General features: G+C 49.3%; 2 pseudogenes; both read left to right on the top strand.

Moving 5' to 3' along the window:
- Positions 1-9286, top strand: part of LOC136491018 ((+)-neomenthol dehydrogenase-like) — a 32233-nt pseudogene extending 22947 nt beyond the window's left edge.
- A 3003-nt stretch (positions 9287-12289) lies between these two features.
- Positions 12290-21768, top strand: LOC136491021 (uncharacterized; annotated as a pseudogene).
- The last annotated feature ends 5360 nt before the right edge of the window (positions 21769-27128 follow it).

Genomic DNA, 27128 nt, shown 5'->3' with positions numbered 1-27128 from the left:
TTGTGCTTTTGCTTACTAGCATGTGTAGGAGCTCCCTTGTTGCTTAAAGTACTAGTGGCATAGGTTTGTGTGACCTTGCTCATAGAATTGGTTAGGAGAGCTCTAGCTAGCCCGACACCTTTGTTGCTTGATTAGTATCTTTGCAAGGTGCTAGTGAACATAGATAGAGGGGTGTAGTCTTGGCTAGACCGATAGTTCTAATTCCGCACTTGTTTCGGGTAGCCGACGTGATTAATTTTAAAAAGCACTATTCATCCCCCCTCTAGTCGCCATCTCGACCCTTTCACCAGGTGTCTAAACCAACCCAACAAATCTGGTTTGCCATTGCCAACACCATTCATGCGTAAATTATCTAGTAGTTTCAGATTTGGTGATCTTGCACGTCTCCATTGCTCTTGTTCAAATTTTCTATGGATTTAAACACAGAATAAATTATGGTCACGATAAATGGCAGTATGTTTATTTGTCAAACTTAGTATACTTACGGCACATATTCATCCATTTCAGTCTTGTTTGTGAAGATAAAAATCATTGTTGTCTTGTACTCTTCAACAGTTAGAAACCTGCTCACTCCTCTACTGATCTTCCATCCACACACTTGAAACAAGCTAAGGGTACAATCAGATGGAGGACCATTTGGAGCATAGCATTGTGGATGATTACGAGAGCTCGATATGAGTTGCGGCAAGTATAACGATGTGAAGTGAGATATCTCCTCAACAAGGCAGCCTTCTACTATTGAGGCTTCAACATGAGCATTGTTACAGACTTTTGCCCATACTTTTTTTAACAACCTACAAGAATTTAAGTTAGAATTAGTTTGCTGCTGCCTATGACAAGGCACAGTGATAAAGAAGAGAACTAGAACAGAAAGGTCACCTCTCAACTCCATACATCCATGTATACTTTACAGGGCCTCCTACCCTAACTTGATATGGAAGGTGCACTATAAGATGCTCCATTGGATTGAAGAAACCTGGTGGAAAGATTTTCTCCAATTTGCAAAGTATAATAGGTATGTTTGCTTTGAGTTGACATATTTGGGCACGATCAACCTCCTTGGAACAAAGCACCCCAAAAAAGTAACTTAGCTCAGCTAAAGCTTCCCATATGTCATTCTTGACAAAACCTCGCATCATCACAGCCAGCAGACGCTCAATGAATATATGAAAGTCATGACTCTTCATTCCATTTATCTTTAGTGTATCCATGTTTACCCCTCTCCTTAAGTTTGCTGCATAGCCATCCGGGAATTTTATATCCACAAACCACCGCATAACATCCTTTTTCTGGTCTCTCATTAGGGAGAAAGGTGCTCTAGGTCTATCCCACCTATCATTTGGCTTCTCAACTAGATTGAGATGTCTTCTATTGCACATCAAGGCTTGGTCAAGGCGAGCCTTGGGATTATCCTTGGTCTTATCAGCAATGTTAAGACATGTATAAAAAATAGCTTCTGTTACATTTTTTCTGTATGCATAACATCAATGTTATTATCGGGGACCTAATACTGGGGTACCCAATGAGGTGGAACTAATAACCATCAAACATTGATGCTTCCGAACAGGCGAGAGCGCAACTACACCCCTTGTTCATACAACCGAAGGTTGGCCATGCCTCGCCCTGCCTCGAAGGGTTGGCCCCGCCTCGCCTGACCCCCAAGGGCTGGACTCTGCCTCGCCTGATCCTCGAGGGCTGGGTTCCACCTCGCTCAACGTCTAGGAGCGGGCTCCGCTTCGCCTGACGGCTGAGGGTAGGCTCTGCCCCGCTCGACACCTGAGGGCTAGCTCCGCCTCGCCTGACAGCTAGGAGTGGGCTCCGCTTCGCCCGACGGCTGAGGGTAGGCTCTTCCTCGCCCGATGCCTAAGGGTTGGCTCCGCCTCGCCCAATGGCTGAGGGCAAGCTCTACCCCGCCCGATGCCTGAGGGCTACCTCTGCCTCACCCAACGACTGAGGGCTAGCTCTGCCTTGCCCGATGTCTGGGATCAGGCTCCGCCTCGCCCGATGTCTGAGCTCTGGGGATGGCCTCGCCTAGCCCGACATCTACACCCTGCCCTCTCATAATGATGAGCACAGGGCAAGATAGGACACTTAGGTCAACCACAGTACCGAGGACCATGTCCTGCGCACCTGCGACAAGGTACCATCAGGATACAATGGGACGAGCGCTTTAAGCCCTCCCAGGCATGGCAGAGCCCAAATAGTGTTGTGGGCACCGACTTTTGTCCTACAATGTTATAGGCGCCGCCACCGGCCCTTGGGCATGGATCCTGACACAAGCATACGACAACCACTACAATCCAAGGAAGAACTCACATTATCTACAGTGACGGGCGTATGGTCATTTTCCCGTCTACTCCCCGTAGAGTCATGGTTCGGCGCCCTAACACACCGCACCATTCGCCAAGAGAGGATGGGATGTGACCACTCGCTGAAACAAAGCCAGAGACTAGCCCTATCAGGATCAGCGAAATATGCTATCCCTGGCATGGTCTGCCATGTCAGCAGGGCAGGCTCAAGGGAAAAGGAAGACCTGGCACCTTCGAAGGACCTTCTCTACCTTTGGTTTTTTCCTCTTTCTCCCATCTATAACCTGTGCCCCCCTTGGTCTACAAAAGGGAGGGCAGGATGCCCCACTAAGGGGATGGATCGATTCCACATACAATGCATAGCCAAGCAGTGACCGAGCTCTTGACATCCTTTCGACCTTTCCATCAGAGACTTGGGACCTATCCCTCTCTTGATCATTTGTACCCCCTACTACAAACCTTTTTCGGTACTAATAACATGAGCAACAGCAAACTAGACATAGGGACATTTTGCCCAAACTAGTATAAACCTTGTGTCCTTTAGTACACCATGCGAGCCAAACGCGCAACAAATATAAATTTACTAGTTAGTGTTTGTTCAAAACACCGACAGTTGACATGCCAGGTAAGGGCCTTTGCTCATTCCAAATCAGGCCTTGGATGGCTAGCCACGCAATCAGCTAGGTCCTGGGCGCACATGTGCGTTTCAGTGACCTGGACTTCATTGTCACGGTGGGAGGAGAGTTGGTGTTGGCCCATGCTACCATCCAACCTCTCCCCTCCATCGGCTTCAACTATGGGAGGCTTGAGCGCCAGCCCAGCATCTCCTCTAGACCCTAGCCATCTAGGGAGGACCCTCACTGCCTCACCCTCTCTCTAGAGCACTCTGCATGGAGTGCCCCGACGGCGCTTCCGTTCGGCCTCTGCAACGCCGCGGTGACCATTTGCCACCCTATGGTACAACGTACGATCCCGTCCCCCATGAACAATGAGTTTGTGGGGATGATCAAAAACGTTACAGAATCCATCCATGGCATCCTTACGGAGGGGCCAGGGTTAGACTCTGGCTCTGACTCCAGTAGGGGGAGCCATCACCCCTCCCGGGAATGTGTCATGGCGGGTACCCCCGAGGGACACGTCGAAAACATCTCCACAGAGGAGGCTACCCCAGTAGGCAACCTCGGTGGTGAAGCTGAAGGGGAGACAACAGCCCCACCCCGCATAGGGGTGGAGTAGCTGAGAGCCCAAAAGTGGGAGATCAATGAAGCCAAACTCCAGCTTTAGCAGGAATACGTGGAGGTTGATCGAAAGATCGAACACCGCGAAGACGGTGGGCGCACGCGTCGTGGCCTGCGATGTGAATCGAAGGATCATCGCCGATGATGAAACCCTTCCTCACTTTGCTCGGGTAAGCCAGAACATCGTTGCCACAACAGCCTTGCTCTATGGCCTTCTAGAGGCCACAATGCTCGAGGATCATCGGGCCCACCACGAGATTCGAACGCCGCTCGAGCGTGCGGCGGCGCAACAGGCAGAAAGCTCGTTGTCTCGGTGATACGAGCTCGACACCAGCCAGCGCATGCCCTCGGTGTGCCCCACCAGGGATGCATTAGTCCATAAGGTGGCAGGCAGCGTTGCGGCCTAGATACATCAGTGTCTCGGCCGTAACCACGATGCACGCAGCACCCTCAACGCTCGTAGATGCACCTACATCGACCCAAGAGAAGGAGCCCGCCACAGCTATCATCCTCATCATGGTGGACGCTACAACAGCGGCGAGTACCGAAGCCTAAGCCCCGGCTGCCAGGCCTTTAGGCCTTCAGCTGGCACATCCTTAACGCTGCTTTCCCGCCAAGGTATCAACCACCTACCAATATCCCTAAGTACTCTAGGGAGACAAACCCCGGGCTTTGCCTCGAAGACTATCGGCTTGCCTATCAAGCCGGTAGTGCGGATAATGATGACTTCATTATCCGCAACCTTCCACTGTTCCTGGCTGATTTGGCACGAGCGTGGTTGGAACACCTACCGTCCAACGCATTTCAGAGTTGGGCGGATCTAAAGGAGATCTTTGTGGAAAACTTCCAAGGCATATATAAGCACCCTAACAACCCATGGGACCTCAAGAACTGCCATCAAAAGGCCGGTGAGACCCTCCACGGGTACATCCGGTGCTTCTCCCGATATTGCAACGAGCTCCCTAACGTCGCCGACGTCGACATGATAGGAGCCTTCCTGTCCGGGACAACCTGTGAGTCCTTGGTTAATAAGCTAGGACGCAAGGGCCCGTGAACCACCAAACAACTCCTGGACATCGCCACCAGCCATGCCTCAGGGGAAAAGGTGGTCGGAGCGATCTTCGATCACCTCGAGGGCAAGGCAAGGCGGGACGAGGATGCCGACGAAGGCACCTCCAATCATTCTGCCAAAAGGAAGAATAAGAAGCAATGGTGTGGGAACTCGCTCGTAGCCGCCGCTGACCGCAAGGGTGGTTGGAAGCCCATGGAGGGCACTCTAGACCACTTCAAAAAATTACTCGAGGGGCCATGCCCGAACCACGCCTTTCCTATTAAGCATCTGTTCAAGGACTGTGGCCTCATGCGGCGGTTCATGTCCAGAGGCTCCAATAAAGGGGAGCAGGGGAAAGACGCTGCCCCACTACGGACGACACTGAGGAGAAGGACAACAGCTTTCCAACGCCGGATGGCTGCCTTATGATCTTCGGAGGATCAGCGGCCTACGACTCCAAACATCGTTAGAAGGTTGCACGCCGCAAAGTCTACATGGCCAACCGGCCACACCTCCCTTCCTTCGGTGGTCGGAGTCCACCATAACCTTCGATCAGACCAACCATCTGGATACCGTCCCGCACTCGGGGAGATATCCGATTGTGGTCGACCCAATCATTGGCCCAAAGAGACTCACCAAAGTACTGACGGACGGAGGCAGCGGCCTCAACATCATGTACACCAAGATGATTGACGAGATGGGCAACGACCGGATAGGGACCTGAGGCATCCCACGAAGATGCCATGGACCAGCTAAATGAAGCCAACAACATCGCCCTCCTCTGTTCGGCCAAGTACCAGTAGACGCTGCGATGGTACCACAGCCGACGGGTGCGGGACCGAGCCTTCAACGTTAGGGACCTAGTTCTCCGCCTCGTGTGGAGCAACAAGGACCGCCACAAGCTCTCCCCACCTTGGGAGGGGCCGTACATTATCGCGGAAGTACTCCAGCCAGGCGCCTACAAGTTGAAAACCATCGACGGCGAAGTCTTCACCAACACCTGGAACATTGAGCAGCTACATCGTTTTTAACCTTAAATAAACGCATACCTTCTCTTGTCAGTTTTTGTCATAAAAAATCCCTGATCTTTAGTGACATCCGACCCCGGCAAAGTGCGAGGGGTCGGACCTCACTCGGGGGCTGATATAAGTACGTTTATCTTGTAAACACTCTCTGTGTTATCTTTGCAAACATTCTCTGTGTTTTTCTCTTTTCTCATGGCAAGTCCTAAGGGCTAGGATTTTGGGAACAAAATCTAAGTATAACTGGTAGGGTTGCGGGAAACCCACGCCCCAGCGGCTATGGCCTCCTTGCTCACCAGCGTGATCAGAATTGGCTTGCCCGTACTCCGAGTTTTTTGCAACCTTAACTATGGGTAGGGTCGGAAGGCACCAAACCTCTTTTACAAAAAGATAGAGAAGAGCTTAAAAGTTGTTTGCCGTAACGAAAGTTGAAAACTTGTTCATTTTTTTGCACAAATTCATCGCTTACAAAGTGATTTCATCACGAAAATGACTGATGTATTCATGAATACATAAAACTATTCACACAGGGGCTCCCCCACAACTTATTCGATTACAGTTCCTGATGAGAAATCGAGGGGACGCGCTCTGATCGACGAGACATCGCCTGGTGAAACAGGACGTTGCCTGGGTATGGCCCACCACTACCGTACGCCGGGCGCGAGAATCAGGGAGCACCCGCATGCAGGTGGCTCTCCGCTTCCCTAGGCAGGACCATGGAATGACCCAACGATGGAACCCCTATCAAGGGGGGCCCAACAGGCCTCCTAGGTCGATCGGACGACCCAGGTAAAACGACGAACGAACGGCCACCGAAAGATAAGCACCTCTGTTTACTTACTTTGCATGTTAATTTCATTACCGAGCCTCCGACCCCAGCAACAGTAGGGGCACGGACATCGCTCGGGGGCTGCCGAGAGTGTCTACTTGTTTAGACACCCTCTTTGCCCGACCCCTCCTTACATTGAAAACCGGAGACACGGGGTGCAGGTGTAAAACTTTGAGTAAAACTAGACGAACCGCTAGACCCTACGCTCCGGCGGCTACGATGTTTTTATTCACCGGCATAATCGAATTCACAGTTCCCCGCACCTCGAGCTTTAGCATCCGCCTTCTCGAGAAGGGTTCGGAGGGGTCCGCCTGCAGAATCTCCCTCAAGGAGAAGCTGTCAGGTCGCCTAAGTCAATCGAACAGCTTGGATCGCCGCCGAGAGATAGAAACAAAAAATTGCGATGCTCGTGCAAGATACACCGGCCCCATCATGAACGTCGGACTCAAACCCCGCACGGACATGTCCGGTAAGAGCTTCTTGTCACTCATACCACCAAGGTAACATTACTGACCCCCGCTTTCGTTTCAATTAAATCGTATCTTGATCCCATACATCCAAAACGGTGCATATGCAATTGCTGCATCTCAACGCTTCATGTCGCATCACGAAGCGGTAGTCACCTCATTCGATATGGGCGCCAACTGACCGAGGTTCAAAGGTCGGCCCGCAAAGGGCTCGAGCCCGCCTCGTGTCAAACAGAGCCAGGGGAGAAAAACTAAGATGAGCCCCAGCGGCCATAATGTATAACAGTGTACTACTGCAAACACTATAATGTACCAAAGAGACGAGAAGATAAATTTGACCCATACGAGTAGGCCACAAATCTTGGGTACTCACAAATTTGACCTGGATCTATAATATCAGTACCTGATGATACCTAACTCAGGTCAGGAATCCTACTCCAGAACCCGTATGAGCAAGCTACAATTAACACTCACTAGATCGAGACGTCAGAGTCAAGAAGAAGTGGCGATGGGGCTGCGTCTACACGGCGGAGCCTTCGTCGTCCTCGTCTCGGAGTCGGAGTGGAGGCGTGCTACGTCTCTGTGGGTCTGGCCACGCGTGCTAGAAGGAGACACGTGCGGCGCGGAGGACGGAGAGAGCTGCGCGGCGTGCGGCCCACGCCACGAACGGAGCGAGCTGCGGCGGCGCGCACGGAGCGAGCTGTGGCGGCGCACACGGAGGGAGCTGTGGCGGCGTGTGACGCGCTCGGGTGGGGCGTGGCTGTGGCACGCGGTGTGCGGCGCTCTTAGGTGGCGCGCGGCGTGCGGCGTGGAGCGGTCTGAGATGCCGACGGCGTGAAGGGAGATGCGAGCGGCGCCAAGGGAACCGTAGCGAGGGGATTTCTGGGTACCAAGCGAGGGAAAAGAGCGGCGCGAAGGGAAATTGTGCGCGGGGAATTTGTAGGAGGGTGTAGGCTAGGATTTCTATCTCTTTCCTAGGAAACAAGACACGCAGGCATCGACGTGGTTCAGCCTGGGGTCTGTTCCTTCGACTCATCCCGACGAAACCATAAGCTCCCTAGGGAAAGAGAAGTGTCCCTACGGTTTTGCTAATTAACTCTAGGAAACATATATTTTCTTAGGATACTTAAAAAATGCTAGGGAAAGAAAATACTCTAGGGAAACTTGTTGATTCTAGTAGTAGACTTTTAAGTTGTTGAGTTTGAAAATGTGAAAACCATATGTATAGATTTATCTTGAAAAATACTTTTACAAAAATTTACATATATCACTTTTTGATAAACATCTTTATAAAAATAAGTAGTCAAAGTTATGCTTTGGAGACCGTGTCGCTGTCCAAAACGACTTTACATATATCCCTCTATTCCAAATTATAAGTCATTCAAAGAATCTTGGAGAGTCAAAACATCTAAAGTTTGACCAAAATTATAGAGAGAATTAAAAAGATTTATGACATCAAATAGGTATACTATGAAAATATATTTAATGAAGAATCTAATGATATTTATTTGACATCATAAATGTTATTATCTTGTCACATAAATTTGGTCAAAATTGAGATGGTTTGACTCTCCAATATTCTTAGAATAACTTATAATTTAGGATGTAGGGAGTAGAATACAATTTTACATCAGGAATCTTATACAATTTCTAAATTATCCTAACCGCTTTTATATATCCTTTCTCTCTTTATATTTGTATCAAAAATTATTTTCTACTCTTTATTCTTTTCACGTCCTTTCACCTTTAGATTGACGGCCAAACACGCGTAGGGAGAGAAGATACGTGTGACTTCGAAGCGCGTAATTTTACGCAGAACAGAGTGACTTTTCCCAAATTTTAAAAGATTATGAGGATATATTAGGAGTTGTTGAAGATTGGTTTTTTTTCTCATCGTCCTAAAATCAGGGATTTAGGGGACTCAGATGCTCGGTAGTCTTCTTTCCGGTGTACTATAGAAGGTGGTAAATGTTTTTTTCCCGTGTAGCTAATAAAAAACGAGGAGCTAAAGCAGGAGCTGAACAATGTGGAGAAGCTCACCGAGGAGAGGCTGGACGAGGTGCTAGCCCCGTACCTAAGAGACTTCGAGGCCGGCGAGGTGGAAGCGCGTGGGTGCCCGATGGGTTTCTCGGCGTACAAGGTGGCCAAAGTGGCCATGAACGCGTACTCGAGGATCCTGGCAAGAAGGCACCCCGAACTGCGCATCAACTGCGCGCACCCTGGCTACGTGAGCACCGACATGACCATCCACACGGGACCCTAACGTCGGAGGAAGGCGCAGGCAACTTGGTAATAAAGGTGGCGCTGCTCCCGGAAGGCTGGCCGACCGGCGCATACTTCGCGTTGGGAAAGGAGGCGCCCTTTGTGTGACAAAGCACCGTCGTTAACGTTAAGTTCTCTTAGGTGGATCGAGCAGCAGCGTAGAGCAGCAGTGTAGAGCCCCCTACCCAAACCGAATCAGTGCAAATTACTGTAGAGCCCCTATGAATATTTAGGCAAAGTTCTATAGTATAGGGGGGCTGAGATTTAAGATCGAGCAGCAGTGTTGTTTAGTCCCCCCTAAAATATTTCCTGGATCCGCCGCTGCCTGTTGTCAAAGTTTACTGCTGGCTGCTTTTTACTGCTGGCTGCTTTGTTCCTCTCCATGTCAAGTCCAAAATGTTGTCACACGACGCTGGTATTTTTGTCCGTCGAAGTGTACGTGTCACCGGTGTCGGATTGAAGTTACATACCACGAATGGTTTTTCTTTGCAGCCACACGTATGAAGAGTAACACTAATTACCAGCATGACCTCACAATTGTTCATGAGAAGGCATTTGATGGGTGGATCCTTTTGAGCATAGCTTAGTGCTACCTTGTTATTTGTAGGATTGGTCTTAAGTCAGCCACTATAATTCTTCAAAAAAAAAGTCAGCCACTATTAGTTTCATGTTTTGGATTGTATTTCCCCCCTTGGTCACATGAACCATCTAGGACCATTGTGATGTTGAATTTGTGGAATGTTGCAAATTAATTCATTTATCAATTGCCTATTGCGAAAGCATGCCATTGTTTATGTCGCATATTGGTTGCTGATGCTATAGAAGTGCCATTCCAATATAAAACTATTAGCGATAAACATGTGGTTGTTAATGCTATAGAAGTGGCCACTATACCCTCCATAGTACCTTGTAGACAACTAGCGACCACAAATGTGGTAGTTAATCCATTATGCTAGATGTCACTATGATATTAACGATGACAAATGTGGTTGTTGTTACTATAAATGTGGTTGTTAATGCTATAGTAGACGGGAAATTGTGTTTGGTCGTTAATTGTATTAACGACGGAGTCTTTAACGACCATGGATGACCACATTTTTGTGGTCGTTAAAATATTTTAACGACCATATATCTCGTCGCTAATATCACTTTTAAATAACTTATCGAACTAGTGCATAACTAGTTAACTAAACTAGAATTCATCATCAGCACCGAAATTAACTTATCTATGCCAGCTTGATACTAATTATAGTAACAGATATCAATATGTCATACACATACACCTGTCACATGACCTATCATTAGTGATGAGTCTTTATTGGACCTGATCAACGTAAGCGATGAGTTGTTACTAGCTTATTAGGATGTTCACAGTGACAATGGCTACGTAGTCACATAGAGTTGAGAGAGAAAAAAAAAAGAAATACTAATTTCTATATTCGAATTTGTTTAGTTGCTACCGACTCGTGCTCCTCACTCATATTTTTCAACACCCTGAAATAGATCAGCAATTTTTTAAGGGACATTTTGCTGTGGGGCATTGGACAAAAGTGGTATTTGCCGGTGGACACCGCCAACTCGAAAATATGCTCAGTACCATTATGAAATCGCGTTTCTTTGCCACCAGACACCGCAGCAATTAAAATATTAATTTTCCCAGTTCGGGATTGAGAAAGGGCAGTGAAAAGACCATATTGCCCCCGTGGTCATCTTCCTCCTCAGGCTCCACCCCATGAGGTCCGTCCATGTCCTCCAATCGCCGGTGGGCAGGAATCGCTCTGGCCAACTCCAGCACCACCTGGTCCGCCGAGTTAGCCACCACCACATTCGAATCTTCCGCCGCCGCTGCATCTGACGGCTGTGCCCGTGCCTTCGCTGCCCCAGCAGCGCAGTCCGAGGCGGACCTCGCGCAACTCCAGTGCCTCCTGGCCGACATCGATGCCCAGGCCGCAACACCGGGCGCTAGCCTCCATCTGCCCCGTGCCCAGCACGCGCTCCGTCCATCGGCGCCTACCTAGGCCGCGTGCCTGCGCCCACCATGGCCAACTCCGGCGAGGCCGCGGGGCCGCCCGCAACTGCCTAGGCCGCGACGCAAGACGCGACCTCCGTCGGCCCCGCGCCCAGCCCATGCTCCGTCAGCCCGCGCTTGCCCAGGCCACGAGCCCGGTCCCGACACCGACCGCGCCCACCATGGCCAGCTCCGGCGAGGCCACCCACACCTGCCCAGGCCGCGACGCCGGCCGTTCCACGCCCAACCTGCGCTCCGTCCGCCCGCCCGCCTAGGAAGTGAGCCCGGGGAGCTCGCACTGCCGCCCGCACGAGGCCGGGGAGGCCTCGTCGCCACCCGCGCAAGGATGGAGAGGCCCGCACCGCCGCTCGTGTGAGGATGGAGAGGGTCGCGTCGGTCGCAAACGTTGTTCATCGAAGAAGGACGACCAAATCGGCGGCGGCGGTGTGTTATAGCAAATAGCCGGTGAACAACGGTTGAAGATGAGGGCAGTTTAGACATTTGCCATACCTTCTCTCTCCTCAAAACTGAAAAATGAATAAAATAATTAGCGCGGTGTCTCTCGGCAAAGAATCACAAATTTGTAATGTCCGCCAGCAAATTTCGACGTTGGCGGTGTTCACTGGTCAATTTCCTGTTTCTCTATTGTCCCACGGCAAAATTTCCCTTTTTTTTATCACTAACTACTGCTCTCTTCTTCTTTTTATCCATTCACGTCACAGGATAGTCCCAACTAGCCAAATAGCTGATTCCTTCACTTCTGGGGATGAAACCGGATTTTCTTCCATTTGAAAATAGGTTGCCGTTGAGTACGCCCTTATATAAGACCCGTCACACCATTATGGCATTATTCATTTAGGGACGAAAATGTCGTCATCTACGTCACTGCGTGCGTCCTTCACTTGCCTGGACGTAGTCATTGCCCCCATGCCGTTGCGTCTTACCTCGAGATATTTCCACCGTTCTTTGGACGCCGGCAGCACATTCAATGGTTCTGGCCACAAAAGTTGCTGGCGGAACTACCATCGAACGTCCTGTGCTTCGTAAATATTGCTAACCACCACCAACCCCACCTCGCTAGGCAACATAAATAGCCAGCGGCTATACCTGTTCGTCCCCACTCTTGTGATCTTGTCGTCAAGATCACCGAGTGGCTGAGGAGTGAGGAATTCATCTCTGATTCTCTGATCCTGTTGCTCGAGCTCGTGGTGCACAGGCTCATGGCGGCCGCTATCTCTAGTCCCCACAGCACTAGGTACGTGCCATGCGACGTTCTCGCGTGTAATCTATACATAAGTTGAACTTTAGCACTGGGAGTTTCTTAAAAAAAATGGGAGTCAGTAAGCCCGGTTCTTTTTTAGAGAAATAACATGCAGTACTGTCGTATACTTTGGTAGGGTTGCTGTTGTCACCGGCGGGAACAAAGGGATCGGGCTGGAGGTGTGCAGGCAGCTGGCCAGCAATGGCATCACCGTCGTCTTAACAGCCAGGGACGAGAAGAGGGGCGCAGCCGCCGTAGAGGAGCTCACAGATGCAGGGCTTTCCGATGTCATTTTCCATCAGCTGGAGGTCACCGATGCTCAGAGCATTGCTAGATTGGCCGGTTTCTTGAAGGCGCGTTTTGGGAAGCTAGACATCCTGGTAATAAGTCCTCTTTCGAACTTAATTCTGAAGGTTTGGTAGGGCAAGGGCCGGTGACTGTGACTGATAAAGAAAAGCCATTGTTTCTGCTTTCCAGGTGAATAATGCCGCTATCGGTGGGGTTGAGTCACTTCCCATCGAAAATCCAGCTGAGGTTACATACATGCTCCGATATGTATTCTCAGATTTTTCAGCTCGTAGGCCACAATCTGAATTGATTTATACATGTTGGTGCGTGGAACAGATCAAGGGCATGGATGCATTTCAGATGGCGGAATGGATGTGGAAACAATCCCGGCCCACAAGCGACGCTGCTAAGGCAGGCATTCAGACAAACTACTACGGAATGAAGAACGTGACCGATGCGTTGCTGCCTCTGCTGCAAGCCTCCTCCGACGGAAGGGTCGTCAACGTCTCCTCCGACTTCGGGCTGCTACGCGTAAGTTTTTCTGATTTCCCATCACATAAACCACTCCAAAGTCGAGTGAGGCTGCTAGATCTGACTGAAACAGGAAGATCTATCTATCAATCTTTCCAATGCAGCATATCAGGAGCGAGGAGCTGAAGCAGGAGCTGGACGACATCGAGAACCTAACGGAGGAGAGGCTGGGCGAGCTGCTGAGCACGTTCCTCCGGGACTTCGAGGCCGGCGCGCTGGACGCCCGCGGGTGGCCGACGGAGTTCTCGGCGTACAAGGTGGCGAAGGTGGCCCTGAACTCGTACTCGAGGCTCCTGGCGTGGAGGCACCCCGAGCTGCGCGTCAACTGCGCGCATCCCGGGTACGTGAAGACCGACATGACCAGGCAGACGGGCCTGTTGACGCCCGCGGAGGGCGCGGGCAACGTGGTGAAGGTGGCGCTGCTCCCGGAAGGCGGCCCGACCGGCACTTTCTTCGCGTTAGGCCAGGAGGCGCCGTTCGTGTGACCCTGCCATGCCCCAGACTGGCAGCGGTGCATGGCCCAGCGCTAGTGCGCCACCGCCGTTCTCCGACTGCCTGGCGTGCCTGCTATCTACCTGCGCAGCTTAATTAACTAGTAATTTGCTGGTTTGAGACCGCGAATAAAGAATTGCTGCAGCTTCGGTAATAACTAATAAAATCCCCCAGATGTCTGTGTGTGTGTGTGTTTTGCTAGTCTGAACTTAGAACCGTGCAGAGTTTACTCCCTTACCAGTGGGAAAAAAAAATTATGCAGTCATGATGCACAGCATCTCCGTGCAACACGGCTCTGTTGCCGTCGATCCATCCTCATCGATGGTCCTGATCCTTGCATGCGCGGACCGCACGTTCCGTCGAGCATCGGCTGATGGGCTAAACATCGAGATTCATACAAACGGATACACGGACGGCCAGCAGTCGGTGCTGCACTCGAGTCTGGATACAACACGACTCCAGAGAAAAATTTCCGTACCAGTGAGGGTCATTGGGCATTATTGGTGCTCAGCGGCCGCCAGCGTTCCTAGTGAGCCAGTGACAGGCAGAGTGCCGTGACGAACTGACGGTAAATCTCCTGCCGCACGCGGGTCAGCGGGTGGCTGTCACGAACAGGCAGGAATTTCACGGAGGAGAGCTCATTCTCACGCGCACCCGCGTGCTACTGCGTTGGCTTGCTGTGCCTGCCCGTGTGCTTCACGCTCCACGCGTGCTGCTGCTGCTCCTGCTGGCTTGGCGCATCCCGAGCGTGCCGCTGCCGCCGCGCCTCTCCGCGTGCTTCGTGTCCCACGGCTGCTGCTGGGTCCGCGCGTGCTGCTGCTACACCTGCACGGGAGAACATGTGTGTGGGACTCGCCTAGCTGCATGCGAGAGACGTGGTGGGAGCACGCGCGCATACCCGTGTTGACCCCGACTGCATGCTCCACCGTGAGGGGCCAAGTCTGGTGGTGCAGGGGCGCTTGGTTCTGTATTAGTTGGGTGTTGGCCCGCTCTGGGGCTTTGCATGCGCGCATGCACTTTGACCATGGAGTGATTTGCCATTTGGGCACACACGCCCGACACTTGGAGCTTGGCCCGCATGGCAAAGATAGGCAGTGCTGGATGGGTACGTGCAGCGCGTGCGTGCCCACGATCAGAGCGCGTGGAGAGCAGCACCTGCTGCAGCATACTAAAACTAGGTGAAACAATTAAAACATACATTTGCAACGTATGTGTATAACAACTGCAACATATGCAAGATAAAAACACTTGCATCATACGTCTAAAATAGGTGACATATTTGGAACATACACTTGCAACAAACGAGTATAGCCACTGCAATATATGCAACATCCAAATGAAAACATGCAACATCCAGATGAAACAACTAAAATATTTAAATACACACTTGCAACACACGTGTATAGCCACTGCAACATATGCAACGTCTAGATAAAACACTTGCAACATATGTTTGAAACAGTTGAAACATATACTTACAAAACATGTATATAGACATGCAACATATGCAACACCATATCTACTTTTATAACATCCAAATAAAACCATATGCAACATACATCTGAAATGCATGAAACATATGGTTGCAACATGTGCTCGTCTACTTACTGTCGCCTAATGAAGACTCGTTGACGCGGGCGCGGGGAGCGCAACGCGCCCGGGCGGCGCGAGGCATGAGGCACGAGCGGGGTGCATGGCATGATGCGGATTCGGCGTGAGGCGCAGGGACGTGCAGCGCGAAGTGGGTCCGGCGTGAGACGCGAGGCGCAGGGGGGCGCGACCCGAGGCGGTTCCATCCCAATGGAAGCGTCTAGATTTTTTAATAATGGGCCAGTTAGACCTTGTCCGTAGGCCCAGCGAAGGCGCGCGTCCGACCGGCCGGACGCTCGATAAAGAGCATTTCATCATAATAACTGCAACCGTTTCGGTACAACAGCTTTTGTAAGTCACACGAACCGACTCCACCTGGCCCGAGCCCCTACGCCTACTTCGGCCAAGCCCAATACTCAACCAAAGGATATCAACAATGCAACACAATGCGCGCCCTTGTTGTAAAAAAAAGGAAAAAGTCCATTTTATCTCCCCGAACTATCCTCAAAGTCTAGTGTTTCTCCCTAAACTCTAAAACCAGGTAAACCACCTCCCTCAACTTTTAAAACCGCTCATTTTACTCCCTGACATGGTTATAGTAGTTTTCAAAGGCGGTTTTATCTTTATCTTTTTTTTTTATTTCGGCTGAATTTTTTAAAAAAACATAGTAAATCATAGGAAAATCATAAAATAGAAAATCCAATTTTCTTGGACCCCACATGAGTACATCTACATATCGAATATATAATATGGTATGCTTTAGTGCAAAGTTTTTGCTGTAGCTTTATATATATGATTTTCTGTAGTTAATTCAAAGCGTGAGTTTCTAAGGTCTAATTGTGGTAAAATTTTTATGGTATGCTAATTATTATATGATTGAACTGTAGTAAAAATTTTAAGCTCATTGGATCATGTATAACTGAGTTATAAATTTATTTATCTTTATACTTGTTAAATAGTTTTAAAGTAGTTAAAAGTGTGTAAAATAGAAACAAGTATGAAATTTCAAATACAATTAAAGCATACAATAATTAGACCACCATTAAAATTTTACCATAATTGGATCTTAGAAACTGCAGCTATGAATTAATGGTCCCATTCGCTTGGAGGAATTCTGGAGGAATCTGGAGAAATTTGTGAGAGGAAAATACTGTTTCGGATGGAAAAAAAAAGCGGATCAAGCTAGATTTAAGGACATGCGAACGGAGCAATTACAGAAAAGCATAGATCTAAAGCTATGATAGAAACTTTGTACCAAAGCATACCATATTATATGTTTAATGCGTAGATCTACTCATGTGGAGTCCAACAAAATTGAATTTTCTATTTTATGATTTTTCTGTGATTTACTATGATTTTTCAAATATTCAGCCAAAATAAATAAAAAAGAAAAGACAAAACCGTCTTTGAAAACTACCTATAACAGGATCAGGGAGGTAAAACGAACGGTTTTAAAAGTTGAGGGATGTGGTTTACCCGATTTTCGAGTTCACGAGGAAAACTAAACTTCGAGGACGATTCACGGAGGTAAAATGGATTTTTTTTTTAAAAAAAAAAAACACACACACACAATGCGCGCCGACACGGTCTTCAGCCACGCAACGCCATGTTACAGCCCACGGCCTGTTTCCTGACAGTGGCAGGCCGGAACTTGAAAACTGACAGCATGCCAGGGCATAGCGGGCCGCGGCAATTTGCTGTGGCAAACCGAACCACACGTACACGGTGAGTTTACTCCAAAAAAAAAAACGTACACGGTGAGTATTTTGTAAACACAAAGCTTTTTAGTTCTTGTGTCTAAAACAGATCCGGCAGCTTGTAATCCTTGGTACATAATTTCTCCCACGCTCTGATTTTCTCGAACTTGTTCTCCGTGGCTAGCTCGCTATCATGGTAGAACGAAGTAATTGTCATTTCGATGAATATATCGTGCAAGATGAAGTGATAGAAGTCTGCTATAATCATTTTTATACATTTTTCATAAAAAAAAGTCTCCGGTGCCATGCTTTTGTATTCTTTAACACCTTGAAACTCTTGCTGAATTTCCCAGATAGCACGTGATTCCGTGCAACAAAATACTACTGTAGAGCATTGTTTAGTGGTGTAGAACACTATAGCAAATAGAAAAATGGCTGACTCCATCTACAAATGAACTGGCAGAGAGAGAGAGAGAGAGAGGGGGGCTAGAGCCCGGAGGAGCTGCATTTTGGGGGCATTCTCCAGGCTCCACTACAATACTGACACCAGAGCGGGGAGAAGTCCCTCGAAATGGGCCTAAGAAAACAACGTTCTTATGTCACATGGCTTGCTTCCTAAAATAGAAAATTTAGGAAAATTTTGAGAAAGCTTTTCTCCTTAAACCTTTAGCTTAAATTCTTGTCTCACAAAAATTTCACCCACATTCAAATCGGTTTTTCATCACAATTTTTTAGTTAAAAAGGTTACAAAAAAAAACTTAATCCGATTTTAACATGGAAAGCAGCTTAAAATGAAATGAAAATAAAAGAAAAGATTGAAACCAGCGATAGACAAATAGAAAGTAACAGAGTTAATTTGACCATGCCATCAAAATTGACATATTTTTGACTTCTGCCAAAATTATTCAGCTATTTGAAACCGTACCATCATAATACTTGAGAAATTGGAACTATGCCATGCCATACACTGGGGATATGGTTGATACATTTTTGAGGTGAACATTGTTCATATAACTTTTGGTTAACCGTATGGCTAGATCTACTACTCGCATGCTTGGAGTCTGGCTTATGCGCACGGAGAGGGAGGATAAAAATCTGATTTTTGTGGGGGTTGCTGCTATTATTTTGACAATTTGATGTATTCATGATGATATTGTTTTTGGAGAAAAGAGATAAATGTTTTTTATGCAAGCTATATTCAAGATACAATATTGGCTACGGTTTTAGGCATTGCTACAACATAAAAGACACAAAGTAGAAGATTTTCTTGGCAGGCAAAATATTGGAAGTTGTCGCTTTGGATCTATTTGGAAGAATAGATGGCAAAGTAATAATAATATTTTTTTTTACATTTCCTATAGTTCAGGCACCTAAACAGTTTTGTCTTTGTCCTTCCATAAGACAAAAATTGTAATTTGTTTATTGTGATTTATGCTAATAGATTTGGACCGTTGGATGGAGATATGATGGTTGTTAGTTGTCGCCGCAACAAATGCTATTCCCTCCGGTACATTTTATCTGACGTACACTTATATCAAGATTCAAACTTTAAAAACTTTGACCAATAATTAGGCTAATAATTTTTAACTATTATAATATAAACTTTATATGATTAGATTTATAAGGAATTATACTATCCAATGAATATAAGTTTATAAGCATAAATAATATAATATAAAGTAAATGAATAGTCAAAGTGTAATCTAAGAGACCGTGTCAATGTAACTTGCGCAAGATAAAATGGACCGGAGGGAGTATATTTCAGGCACCTAAAATATAGCATATCTTATAATTTTTACATACAATTTTGTTTCCATCAGAGTTTGCTCTTTCCCCTTTACTTTTATTAGAGAATAATTTTTTGACTGTATGTTTGTATGCAGTTACAGGGTCCGGAGTTTTTCCTATTTTCTATTCTATTTGCGCGGCCAGCAATGCATTCAAACTTGGCAGATGTTCAGCATTCACATTAAGCGAACATCTAGATTTTATGACCAGACAAGGGCGCGAGACCGAACCAGAAGGAATCAGCTGAGTACGATACCTTGTCAGTATCCACAGGCTGGCACCAATTACTCATCTAAGAAAGAAGACAGGCACCAATTGTCCGTTGAACAGCTGCGGACAGACGACCAAACGAAAACCGCACAAAACTAGAAGGTTTGGAAGCATGCCATTGCATCCATCAAACGTGATGGGAGAATAATCTCCGGTCATAGCTGTGGTCTTTTCTCTCGCTGAAGTATATATATACCCGTTAGTATCGACAAGATCTGAGCGAGGCAAATTTCTTCAAAAAATCCTCCTTCCGCTCAAACTCGCGCCGGTGAACGCTCATATGGAGGGCGGTATTCGCAGTCCCACTCCCCCCAGCACAAGGTACGTGCCGTATCTCCATGTTGCTTCCTTGCGTGCAGGTGCAGCCTTCAAGGGAAACAAGTTCAGATTCGGCTGCTTATTGTTATAAATGATGTGATAGGATTGCTGTGGTCACCGGAGCGAACAAAGGAATCGGGCTAGAGGTGTGCCGGCAACTAGCCGGCAACGGCCTAACCGTCGTCTTGACAGCCAGGGACGAGGCGAGAGGCTTAGCCGCCGTCGAGAAGCTCAACGAAGCAGGGTTCTCTGATGTCGTTTTCCATCAGCTGGAGATCACAGATGCTAAGAGCATCGCTCGGCTGGCTGATTTCTTGAAGACACGTTTTGGGAAGCTTGACATCTTGGTAATAAGTTGCCTCTCTCAAACTGTTGAAGGTTCTCTTGATATATACAATGGCCGTTGGTTGATAGGATTAGTGAACTTTTCCTAGGTAAATAATGCCGCCGTTGGTGCTGTTGAGTACGTCCAAGATCCTGTCAGTAGCTCAACATCGAGCGACCAAAAGGTGAGCTTCACACATCTTCAGCTAATCGGAGTTAGTAGGAGGCGATAACGTCGTGAGATACTAATTGAAACCAATACTCTCTGGAAATTACTTGCATCTCTTGTACAACGAAAAACGTTCCGACTCGTTTCTGAACTCTTCTCTCTGCTCCCGTCTCTAGACGTGTGTTCTGAACTTAAATTTAAGGGTAAAGTGCATTTTTCAACCTTCAACTTGCATGAAAGTTCGATTCTCAACCCCCAACTATGAAACTGGATACTGTACACCCTCCAATTGTCGAATCTGGACCATTTTGATCCTCTCGCTAGTTTCAATGGTGGTTTTCTATTATAAAAAATAATAAAAACTGGTTTTAATCTCTAAAAATTCATAACTTATTTTAAATAAAAAAAAAGTGAAACTAATACCATTTTTTCTCTAAAATATCATTTATCATTGGTCATCTATTCAGAGTCATTTGAATCTTATTTGTTCATGTTTCTAAACTAGTCCACAAGCAATAAAACAATAGGGACAAAATTAAATAAGTTGCAAATAATTGTTCATAGATTACCAAAAGTAATTAATTTTTAGATATTAAACAGGTTTTTATTATTTTCGAAAAGAGAAAACCACTGTACCTTTAAACTAGTTAAAGGATCAAATTTATCTGGTTTCGAAAGTTGAAGGGTGCCCGTTAACTGGTTTCATGGGAGAGGGTTGAAAAGCGAACTCTCGTGCAAGTTAAAGGTTAAAAAATGCACTTTACCCTAAATTTAAGGCTAAACTGAACAGGTTTTTATTTGTTGTTGCACGCTCCCAAACAGTTCAGTGGCATGGATGAGCTCCAGAGGCTTGAATGGATGTTTCAAAATGTCCGCGAGACTTGCGATTCTGCAAATGAAGGCGTGCAGACGAACTACTACGGCACGAAGCATGTAATCCAAGCCTTACTGCCCCAGCTGAAAGCTTCCCCCGATGCGAGAATCATCAACGTCTCCTCCGGGTTCGGGCTGCTACGGGTAGTAATCCATTAAGCCTTTACCTCAAAAAATAATCCATTAAGCCTACTGGGCCTGTACGCCATATGCTACAACGAGCAGACAGTAAACCTGAACACTTCTTTTGTTCTGAACTTCTGATGTGTTGTAGCTATTCAACAATGAGGAGCTGAAGCAGGAGCTGAACGACGTGGAGAAACTCACCGAGGAGAGGCTGGACGAGGTGCTGGCCGTGTTCCTGAGAGACTTTGAGGCTGGCGCGGTGGAGGCGCGCGGGTGGCCAATATATTGCTCAGCGTACAAGGTGGCCAAGGCGGCCATGAACGCCTACTCGAGAATCCTAGCTAGGAGGCACCCCGAGCTACGCGTCAACTGCGCTCATCCCGGCTACATCAAGACCGACATAACCATGAACTCCGGGCCCCTGACGGCCGAGGAAGGCGCAAGCAACGTGGTGAAAGTGGCGCTGCTGCCGGAAGGCGGGCCGACCGGTACGTACTTTGCGTTGGGACAGGAAGCGCCGTTCGTGTGATATTTACCGGAAGCCCGGACTGGACACGGTCACACGGCTGGCACTCGCCAGTAGCCTCCCATATATTGATAGAGTTATGTTCGGGCTCTATCTGATTGTTGTCTCTTAACATTTTTTTCCAAATCTTATTGCCAGACCGATCTAGAACTAATATAACTAGAAAGGCTAGTGTGTTTTTTTTTTACCGAAACGGTAGGTGAGCCCCCTACCTAAGTCTAGTTTTCTTTTTTTTTAATAAGGGAACATAGTTTCAGCCTCTGCTATCTGCGTGGTATATAAATGAAAAAGGCTAGTTTTGTAGCATAATAGCATTTAGAGTCTTTTTACTTGAAAAATAGTTTTTGTAAAGAGTCATGTTAATTTGCTATATAATTGCCCTCTCTCGGTACACCCACTCTACACCCATTGATACGAAGTTTGTTTAAGCATTTGTTACCAATCTCCTCTCCTCATTCAATTCGGCGTGGCTAATCAACGAACGCTCACTCGATCTCAAATGAGCGAATAATTTTCGGACATCAATAATTTTCTTTTATGAAAAAAAAAATAAATCCCACTGCTAGGATAGTAGGCGTGTGCTGTTTGCCTCTCAGCAGCGCGCGGTGCACTTCTGCACCTGCTGCATGGCTGTGATGTGACAGCGTGAAAAAAACAAATATTTATTTTAAATTGGTATAACTTCTAAACGATTAATCTATTTTCAGTTCCGTCTGCACCGGTGTATTCTACACGACGAGGCGAACAAAACTAGACCCAAGTTGCATATGTTTCGAAGAATTTTTTTTCTTATAGCAACTTATGTGTACTAACTTATAACATATAACTTATGTACAAAAACTTATATGCACTAATTTAAACCTGTTGAAACTTGCGGTTTCAAACTGCGTGGAAGTGGCCAAGGCCTCCGCATGACGGACGGTCGGCCTCGGGCGGAGGCTCGGGAAGGAAATGATAAAGGGGGAGAGTGTTGAGTAAGGGAATGACTCGGAAAGCTAGGGTTTCATTAATTCATCCATCAACCAACCCTCCATGGTTACAAGTGTCTCCTATTTATAGGACTCAACTACCACATAACAGAATTTATTACAATGCCCCTCAACTACTACAGTACATTCCTGGAATATTCTGCTGCTAGCCTTTTATTCGCAGGGCAGTCCCGTCACACAGTTTCTAAGCAATGGGCCTCCACGAGCGGTCGGCCCACTGTAGCTGGTCTTCGGCCCAAAGGCCTGACTCCCCGGCGCCGGCCTTCATCCCCACGGTGCGCCGCTCCCTTGGCGGGCCTTCGCCGGGCGGTCGGAGACGCTCTCCGCGCGCCGCTGGCCTTCGCGTTCAGGGGCGCGCTGTTGCCTCGGAGAGTCCCCGCCGGTCCGGGCGGAGACATCACCAGCTGGTTTCCGCCCGGCCCCTGGCCTCGGAGCCTTCGCCCTTAGTGGCGCGCCGTTGCCTTGGAGGGTCCCTGCCGGTCCAGGCGGAGACATCATCTGTAGGTCTCCGCCCGGCCGAGCAGGAGCCATGCTGGCGCGCTTGCGCCCACCGCGAGCGCCCGCGCTTGAGTACCTGGCCTCGGCGGAGTCCACGATGACCCCTCGAGCATGGTCGAGAAATCTCCTAGTCAGCGCCCGGTCTCCACCCACTCGAAGACGCCTTGGCGACACCCCGCGGTCAAGGGCCTTCGCCACCCGCCAGGAGCCATGCTACAACAGTTCCCCCCTTTTGAGACCATGGTTCGCCAGAGCGTGCCGTGAGCTCAAAACGCCTTAGCCGAAGGCGTGCGCGGGGGCGGAGGCCACTTTCGGCGTCTTCGATCGAGACCCCGCTACTTCCCCCTTGGCCCGCTCTGGCGTAGCCGTTGGTCTCATCGAGAATAGCCGTTGGGCGGCAAATGTAGCCGTTGCCCCACGTTGCGGCCGTTTCTGCTGTGTCAGTGTCCGTTACGTTCTCCGCGATTTTTTTGGAGGTGACCGTTGTGCAGCGGGCGAAACTTCCAGAGATGACCGTTGTGCCCGCTGCCTATATAAGGGTGCTCTTGGTGGCGGGGTCCCCCCACACACCGCTCACTCGCTTTCATTGCGTCCGAGAAAACGTTCTCTACCCTCTTCGCTTTCGCCTCTCGCTGCCCTTGCTCGCTCCGTCTTTCTGTTCGCGTCTCATGCTTAGGTTGCTGTTGCGGTGGCTCTCCTTTCTGCTTCCGCCCAAACTCACCGGCCCGCCTTCTCCGGACCCTACCGCCACCTTCTCGGCGTTAGGGCCGTCGGCTAGGGTGCTCGCTTTGAGGAGTGCATGCTTGCCTCTGCCTTCGCGTTGGAGTTGGAAAAGCTGGTGGAGGAGGATTTGGGGAGCGTCTCTGCGTCCATCGGAGACCTAGTCGCTGCGGACTCCGGGGACATGGCGATAAAATCTTGGGACTTCGGCCCATCCTCTATTACTGAGGAGGAAATCACGGAGATGCTGAAGGAGTCATGTTTTCCTTCTTCCCGGGTGAAGATCCCTCCGCCAGGTCAGACTGTTCCGGAGCCAGAGGAAGGATACGCGGTGGTCTTCTAGGACTTCTTCACCTGCGGCCTCCGATTTCCTTACATTCCCTTCCTCCGCCAAGTGTTGGAGACCTTCAACGTTCATCTCCATCATCTGACTCCCACTGCTTTCCTGACTCTTAGCAAGTTTTGCTGGGCGTGCGTCTCTTATGGTGCCGAGCCGGATGTGGACACCTTTTGCACGTACTATGAACTGCAGAAGCAGCCGAAGAGGAAGAAGGAGGTGCGAGATGGCAAGGAGATGGAAGTGACCTATCAGTACGGTAGTTGCACTTTCATGTCCAAGAGGAACCAAGGCGTGGATCGTCTGGAGGTATCTTTTTGCTAGAAGGGCAAGTGGGACCGCGGCTGGCTCGAGCAATGGTTCTACGTGAAGACTTATGGGGTCCACAGCACAACTGAGGATGGCGAGGAAGTCTCAGAGTATCCACTGACTTCTCGGATGGAGGAGATGGCGCCACACATGCGCGTGGATCCGCCGAAGGAGGTGTCTCCAACGCGGGAGGCCTGTGATCGGGCTTTTGTGGCCGCATGCCGCTACTCTGGTGGTCGCGATCTGGTGGAGGAGATCATGGCCTCCAACTACTGGCCCTTGGGCAAAAACAACCCAGCTTTTCAGCTGGAACAGGTCAAGGTCCCCGTCTTTGGGCCGGAGGCCGGGATTCCATTCCCCCGCTTTGGTCAGTCTTTAGGGGAGGGGTGATGGAGGACGGTTTTGTCTCCGAAGTCGAGGAAGCCACCATAGGACTGGTTGGCAAGATTTCCGAGCATGAGTACACGTCTCGAATGGCTGTGGCGAGCACCATGCCGCGGCTTAATAGAGTTTTCGAGGAGGTCGGTATCATATACCGGGAGCGCGAAGTTCCTGCTGAGGTCCTGGCCTCGATTGAAAAGAAGAAGAAAGCCTACGCAAAGAATGTTACAGCGGAGGCCGAATCCAAAAAGAGGAAGGGCGCCGCCGTATCTTGGGCGCCTGTGAAAAAGAAAAAGAAAAACGGAGCCCCGCTGATCGCGCCGGCTTTGTCTTCCGCCGGCAGTGCGAACGCTGTCTCCGCCGGCAGTGAAGACGTTGAGAGCTCCTCCGCCCCATCAGCGGATGCTCGAGTTGCGAGCGGAGGGGATCGCGGCTCTCCCGTAGCTCCTACGTGCCCGTCGAGCGTGGTGGTGAGTGGCACCGGGCAGCCAGAGAGTGGCGTTATCCCGGCGCGCCCCTCGCATGGTGCTACGAGCGTCGGCGATCGGCCAGAAGATAGCGCCACCGAGCCTATGCCCGACGTTCTTGGTGGGCTATGCTCAAGCTCTGAAGAGGACATGGAGGTTGTCCCGTGGCGTGTTCCTTCGCCCTCTGCCACTATCGCGCTTTCGCCCGCACCTGCGGCTGACGTAGGGTGGCCGGAGGCCGCTCTTGCTGAGGAGGCTCTGGCGGCTTGGTCTTCTTCGAGCCCTCCGCCCACCGGGCCGCTAGCTGGGGAAGTCCGTCCCCTTGGGCCCTCGTCACATGATGCGGCGGAGACCTCTGCTTAGAGGGCGCGGCAAGCTGCTCTGCCCGGGCTCTTTATGAGTAAGCTCGTTTGGTGGACATCTTTATGTTTATTGTCTTCGCCCGGTCTATCCCTTTGCGTGTTGCGCCAAGTGCCAATACTATGCACCTGCTGCTTTGCAGGTGATGTTATGGCTGGACTTCTCACCCCAGAGGAGCGAGCAGCTGCTGCTGGTGCTAGGTTCGGTCCAGGGCAACCGGGGCTGACGACGCCGGGTCCGAGTAAGTAAAAATATTTTCATTTTGATCGTCATCTGGTTTGTTTGTGATCTGCCCTCCGACCTAAGCTATTGTTGTTTCTTTTCTACGTAGGCTCCTCCAACACTTCTATCTCAGGATGGGAGGAGTGTTATCTTGCTGTTCTTGGGGACGTCGGAGGTTGTCTTTGGCTGTTGGTGCGTTTAACATGAAATTTGCTTTTCTCACCTCATCGTTTCTTGTTTGTTTGTTCCTCTTTGAATAGATCGCTTCAAACAGCATCTGAGGGATATGGATTTCTTCCAGCTTCTTCGCGTTCACCTGGAACACCAGAGCCTGGTGCACCTCCGATGATTTTACTCCTTTCATTGTTTTATTATTTTTTGCGTATGCTCGTTTCTAGTCTTGTTCTTGATTCTGCTGTTGATCGCTTTGGGTTTTTCTTGTCACAGGGGTATCACACGGGCGTTGTGATGGAAGAGCGTTGCACCTAGGAGGTCTCCGATCGTGACACCACGATCGAAATGCTCAAGGTGGAAATCGAGCGCCTGGAAGGCGAAAAAGGGGGTCTTTCAGACTCTCTCACAGCTCTCCGCCTGTCTCTGGCGGAGAAAGAGCGAGAAAGGGATGGCTTGAGGGTCGATCTTGCCAAGGCCCGGGAGGCAGAGGTTTTGTTCGCCGAGCAGACTCATAAGGTGAGTGAGTTGGCCGAGGGTCTCCGGTGAGAGCTTGCCTTCGAGAAGGAGTCCGCAGCAGCGGTGAGGGAGCAACTTTCTCTGATGATGAGGCGTTTGGACTCGGTCAAAGGGGTCCTCGCTGCGACTGTTGGTCACTACCGGGCCACCGTTGCCAAGCTTGGAGGCGAGACCTCCGCCCCTCCGGAAGAAGACAGCGTGTATGCCCTCGCTTCCTGGCTAAAGCATCATCTTGCGAAGCTCCCTGGTCTGATCAACGGTTGCACAGACTACGGGGCACTAGCGGGAGTGGCGAACTATGCCAAACTCTTGGCACATGGTGGGTGTATGCACACCAAAAGTATTCCAGAGGGGGCGCTGCCCGGTCTGGAGGAGCTCGGTGAGACCTCTCTTGGCTTGCGAAAAAACTTAAGAAATTTCATCGGGCACTTTTGGGCTCCGTTTGGGAGATCTACTGTCCAGAAACTGGCGGAGGACAAGAGGGCGAAGGTACTTACAGTTTTTGTAGTCACCCTTTTTGTCCTTTGCTTTTTTTGTTGCTTTTGGCCTTGACATTCCAGCCTATGCTGCAGGATGCGCAGAAGGGTCTTGCGGGCAGGCCTCCGTCGATTCCGCGATCGGTGTCTGCGGTTGGTGCCTCCACCGCTAGTGGCACTCCGGGGGGGATCTACCATCAGCGGGTCAGTGGTTGGAGGCCATAGGCTCCGTCTCCGCCC

Source organism: Miscanthus floridulus, chromosome 11, assembly GCF_019320115.1.
Source record: "Miscanthus floridulus cultivar M001 chromosome 11, ASM1932011v1, whole genome shotgun sequence".
Classification (NCBI taxonomy): domain Eukaryota; kingdom Viridiplantae; phylum Streptophyta; class Magnoliopsida; order Poales; family Poaceae; genus Miscanthus; species Miscanthus floridulus.
This window is presented reverse-complemented; position numbering and strand designations above follow the sequence as displayed.